Consider the following 6214-nt stretch of genomic DNA (forward strand, 5'->3'; position numbering starts at 1 on the left):
TGCAACTCAACTCCATTTATATCATCCTAAAAGGCTTTTATTATGTCCAAGTTTTCCAATTTATTAAAAGAAAGATGAGTAATCTTTATTTTTTTTTATTTTTTATTTATTTATTTTTTTTTTTTTTTGAGACGGAGTCTCGCTCTGTCGCCCAGGCTGGAGTGCAGTGGCGCGATCTCGGCTCACTGCAAGCTCCGCCTCCCGGGTTCTCGCCATTCTCCTGCCTCAGCCTCCCGAGTAGCTGGGACTACAGGCGCCCACAACCGCGCCCGGCTAATTTTTTTTGTATTTTTAGTAGAGACGGGGTTTCACCGTGGTCTCGATCTCCTGACCTTGTGATCCGCCCGCCTCGGCCTCCCAAAGTGCTGGGATTACAGGCGTGAGCCACCGCGCCCAGCAAGATGAGTAATCTTTTAACTTCCCCTAAAGATGTGGTTATTTCTTCATTCTCATTTCTTATTTTATGTATTCATTTGTATCAATTCACTAGCTAATAGCCTATTATATATTTTTTTCAAAGGCCTATTATTCTGATTTCAGATTTATCAGTTTCTGCTTCAGTTGTTCCTAAGTTCTTTCGCTTTATTTTTCCTTTACTGACTTTTTTTTTCTTTTCTCTTTTTTTTTTTTTTTTTTTTTTTTTTTTTTTTTTTTTTGTGATGGAGTCTCGCTCTGTCGCCCAGGTTGGAATGAAGTGGCACGATCTCGGCTTGCAGAAACCTCTGCCTGCCAGGTTCAGGTGATTCTCCTGCCTCAGCCTCTTGAATAAGTGGGATTACAGGTGCGTGCCACCTGCCTGGTTAATGTTTGTATTTTTAATAGAGATGGGGTTTCACCATGTTGGGCAGACTGATTTCGAACTTCTGACCTCAAATGATCGGCCTGCCTCAGACTCCCAAAGTGTTGGGATTACAAGTGTGAACCACCATGCCTGGCTTCCTTTACTAACTTCTTAAATAATATACTTTATTTATTTATTTATTTTTGTTTGTTTGTTCTTTTGTTTGTTTGCTTGTTTTTCAGATGGAGTCTCGCTCTGTCGCCCAGGCTGGAGTGCAGTGGTGCCATCTCAGCTCACTGCAAGCTCCACCTCCTGGGTTCAAGCAATTCTCCTGCCTCAACCTCCCGAGTACCTGGGACTACAGGCACACACCACCATGCCCAGCTAATTTTTTTTTTTTTTTAGTCGAGACGGGGTTTCACCATGCTTGCCAGGCTGGTCTTGAACTCCTGACTCCGTGATCTGCCTACCTTGGCCTCCCAAAGTGCTGGGATTACAGGTGTGAGCCACCATGCCTGGTCTGTTTGTTTTTGAGATGAAGTCTCGCTCTGTTACCCAGGCTGGAGTACGGTGGCACGATCTCAGCTCACTGCAACCTCTGCTTCCCAGGTTCAAGCAATTCTCCTGTCTCAGCCTCCCAATCAGCTGTGATCACAGGTGCCGGCCACCACACCTGGCTAATTATTTTGTATTTTTAGTAGAGACAGGGTTTCACCATGTTAGCCAGGCTGGTCTTGAACTCCTAACCTCAAATAATCCACCTGCCTCGGCCTCCCAAAGTGCTGGGATTGTAGACATGAGCCACCGCACCTGGCCTATTTATTTTGATTTGGTGAACGAGCCTTCTCTGGGTAGGTGGCAGTCCCAAGGTTGACCAAGGGTCCATGGAGTGCACACTCACTCTGCAGGTAAGTCAGAATCCGGCACCATGGAGCCAGGGTTGCACCCCTGCTGTGGGGAACAGGAGCCCCTTTTCCTCTCCCTGACATGCAGGGACAAAGTTATCATGCTCTGTGGGTGCCGCTGGGAGGCACTGATGGGAGAGACTGGCCAGGCCTTCCCAAGCAAGCTCCAGGCAACCTCCCAGCACCCCGGCCCAGATGTAGGTGTGGTCTGGGAGCACAGAGCCAGGTTCCCACCGTGGGGCACCTAGGGTTTGTGCCTAGCAGCCTCTTCCTCCTTTGGTTCCCTTTTCCTTTTTGGCCCACAGGGTTTGGGACAGGTGGCTGCTACCAACAGGTCTCAAGGTGGCCCCACAGACCTGAGCCAGCCACTTCTCCTCAGCCCTCCCCTGCCCATGAAGACTGCTCAGAGGGGCCCCATTGAGAGCTGGATCTGGGACTTTGGTTAAACTGCAAGGGGAGAAGCTCTGTCACCCTGCAGGGCGTGAAGTTCAGCTGAAGCCATTGGGACCATGGCCTGGGAGCCCAACTAGGGGGAGGCTACCACACAGAGCGCCTGAGTTCTGGCAGCGGCCCAAGAGAGTCAGTGATGATGGCAGGTCTGCCCGAGGGTGGGCCGGCTTGGCCCCTCATCTCAAAGTGAGCCAGCTTTTGCTCCCTGACCTTCCTCCTAGTCTGCCAGACCACCCCTTCCAGCCACGCAGTCAAGCCCACATTAGGAATTAGCCCCATCCAGCCCCTCTCCCACATACGACCTCCAAATATGTCCATGTCCCAATCCCTACAACCCAAGATTAGACCTTATGTGGCAAGAGTGACTTTGAAGATGTGATTCAATTAAGGATTTTGAGATGGGGAGATTATCCTGGACCATCCAGGTGGGCCCACTATGCCCCCAAAATTCACATGTTGAAAGCTAATCACCAATGTGATAGTACCCGCAGGTGGGGCCTTTGGGATGTGGTTAGGTCATGAGGGTAGAGCCCTCATGAATGGGATTAGCGCCCTATAAAAGAGACCCCAGAAGCCGGGCATAGTGGGCTGCACCTGCAGAACCAGCTACTGAGGAGGCTGAGGCAGGAAGATCTCTTGGGTACAGCAGAGAGCTCTATGATCACGCCATTGCACTCCAGCCTTGGTGACAGAGTGAGACCCTGTCTCTAAAGTAATTAAATAAAAGGGACCCCAGAGAGCTAGCTAGCTTCTTCCACTATGTCAGTTAGAAGGCGCCATATATGAGGACGTGGGCCCTCACAGGACATCAAATCTGCCAGCACCTTGATCTTGGACTTCCCAGCCTCCAGCGCTGTGAGCAATAAATTTCTGTAAAATGCTATAAGCCACCCACTTTCCAGTATTTTTGTTACGGCAGCCCAGGCAGACTAAAACAACCTCTGTGGCACATTTGGGGTGATGTAGGAACAGCCGATGTTCCCAGGAACCAGTGAGGGGCAGGAGTCCCAGATCCCTCTAGCGAGATCCCCAGAGAGTGCCATGTACCCGCCCTGCAGCTGGCAAAGCTGTTTATGGAAGTTAGGGGCCTGTTGGTTTAGAGCGGCCATTCTCAACCAGGGGGATGTGGCACTGTCTTGAGACAGTTTTGGTTGTCATGAGTGGGTGTGTGTGGTGGGGAGTGCTACTGCATCACACAGGCTGAGGCACGGGATGCTGCTCAACATCCTACAGTGTGGGGACGGCCCTCACAACAAAGAATCACTTCATTCAAAACATGGATGAGGGCCAGGCACAGTGACTCACACCTGTAATCCCAGCATTTTAGGAGGCCGAAGCAGGAGGATTGTTTGAAGCCAGGAGTTTGAGACCAGCCTGGGCAACATGGTGAAACCCCATCTTTACAAAAAAACCAAAAAACCAGCCGGGTGCGGCGATGCACACCTGTACTCCCAGCTACTTGGGGGCCTGAGGTGGGAGGATGGCTTGAGCCCAGGAGGTCGAGGCTGCAGTGGGCTGAGACTGCACCATTTCACTCCAGCCTGGGTGATAAAGTGAGACCCTGTCTCAAAAAAAAAAAAAAAAAAAAAACAAATAGCTGAGTATGGCAGCATGCATGGTGGTTTGTGCCTGTAGTCCCAGCCACCTGAGAGGCTGAGGTGAGAAGATGACTTAAGCCAGGGAGGCGAAGGCTGCAGTGAGCCAAGATCGCGCCCTGCATTCCAGCCTGGGTGACAGAGCCAGACCCTGTCTCAAAAAAAGTGACAGAACAGATTCTGTGGCAATAAGATACCAAATTATAAAGAGGGCCCAAGGCCAAGCCAGGCAAGGGTTAATTCATACACCCCGCACTTAAAGAATAAGCTATGTTCTAACAGCAACGAAACTTTCCTTTTTCTCCAGCAGCTAAACAAGCACTGGCCTGAAGCAACGTTAATGCACTTGGCGGCTCATCCAGCTCACGGATGCCGACTTATTGACCCCCTGTTCTTCCAGCCATAACTACAGCTCTGACTGGACAAGAGACCAATGTCAGTAACTTTCGCCTGATAAGAGATCATTGACCATGAACTGCTCTGGTTGGTTTTCAGAGGCTGCTCACTTGCAGGCCTTCAGGCCCTGAAAAGATCTTTCGACAGATGGAGCCTAATTGTAATTATTTTATTTTATTTTATTTTATTTTATTTTATTTTATTTTATTTTATTTTTATTGAGATGGAGTCTCACTCTGTTGCCTAGGCTGGAGTCCAGTGGCACCATCTTGGCTCACTGCAACCTCCGCCTCCTGAGTTCAAGCAATTCTCCTGCCTCAGCCTCCCAAGTAGATGGGATTACAGGCACCCGCCACCGTGCCCGGCTGATTTTTATATTTTTAGTAGAGTTGGGGTTTCACCATGTTGGCCAGGCTGGTCTCGAACTCCTGACCTCATGTGATCCACCCGTCTCGGCTCCATGAAGTGCTAGGATTATAGGTGTGAGCCACTGTGCCTGGCCTTGTAATACATTTTAATATTAAGTCTCCACCATCTCCGTCCTACAGTGAACATGAGTCCTATGTCACATGCATGTTCTTTCAATACACGTGTCAGGACTGCCTTCATGAATATTCATAGCTCTCCCTGTAACCTGTTGAATATGTATGTTTAGCCAACCCCTTCAGCATATAGCTCCTGCCCCAACCTCTCCTCCTTAGAAGTGCCTATCTCCTGATCACAAGGTCAGGAGATCGAGACCATCCTGGCTAACATGGTGAAACCCCATCTCCACTAAAAATACAAAAAAAATTAGCTGTGCATGGTGGCGGGTGCCTGTAGCCCAGCTACTCGGGAGGCTGAGGTAGAAGAATGGCGTGAACCGGGAGGCGGAGCTTGCAGTGAGCTGAGATCGCACCACTGCACTCCAACCTGGGCAACAGAGCGAGACTCCATCTCAAAAAAAAAAAAAAAAAAAAAAAAAAAGAAGTGCCTGTCTCTGGTCTCTGCCAGAGGCTATGCTTTTGAAAGTGGTGGATGGCCACCCTGCAGGTTGTAACTCTTTATGAAAAATAAAGTTGCCACTGTGGCTCACACCTGTAATCACCCAGCACTTTGGGAGGCCAAGGCAGGTGGATCACCTGAGGTCAGGATTTCAAGACCAGCCTGGCCACATGGTGAAACCCCATCTCTACTAAAAATGCAAAATGAGCTGAGTGCAATGGTACACGCCTGTAATCCCAGCTACTCAGGAGGCAGAGGCAGGAGAATCACTTGAAGCTGGGAGGCAGAAGTTGCAGTGAGCTGAGATTGTGCCACTGCACTCCAGCCTCGGCAACAGAGTGAGACTTTGTTTCAAAGGAAAAAAAAAAAAAAAAAGAAAGAAAGTCAGGGGGATGGGAGGAGAGCTTCAGGAAGAATAGCTAATGGATGCTGGGCTTAATACCTAGGTGATGGGTTGATCTCTGCAACAAACAACCAAAGCACGTGTTTATCTATGTAACAAACCTGCATATCCTACATATGGGCCCCTGAACTTAAAATACAAGTTGAAGGAAAAAAAAAAAAGAAAATCTTGTCGGGCATAGTGGCTCACACCTATAATCCCAGCACTTTGGGAGGCTGAGGAGGGAGGATGGCTTGAGACCAGGAGTTCAAGACCAGCCTGGGCAACATAGCAAGACCCTGTCTCTACAAAAAAAAAAAAAATGTAAAAATTGGCCAGGTTACACCTGTAGTCCCAGCTACTTGGGAGGCTGAGGCAGAAGGATGGCTTGAGCCCAGGAGGTTAAGAGCGCAGTGAGCTGTGATTGCACCACTGCACTCCAGCCTGAACGACAGAGCACGACCCTATCTCAAAAAAAAAAAAAAAAAGAAAGAAAGAAAGAAAAGAAAAGAAAGAAAAAAAGAAAGGAAAGAAGAAAGAAAAAGTATCTTTTCCAAATTTGTGAATTGTGTGATTTTTCAGTTAACCAGCTCTCAGGACTGGGGCCAGTCAGGCTGCTGAGTCCTGGCCACCAGAGTGGTGAGGTGTTGGGGAGGCAGAGGTGGCGCTTGTCTCTGTCCAGGGGTGGCCTGGCTGAGGTTCGGCTGGTCTGCGAGCATCA

This window comes from Macaca thibetana, chromosome 10 (genome assembly GCF_024542745.1).
Source record: "Macaca thibetana thibetana isolate TM-01 chromosome 10, ASM2454274v1, whole genome shotgun sequence".
Taxonomy (NCBI): Eukaryota; Metazoa; Chordata; class Mammalia; order Primates; family Cercopithecidae; genus Macaca; species Macaca thibetana.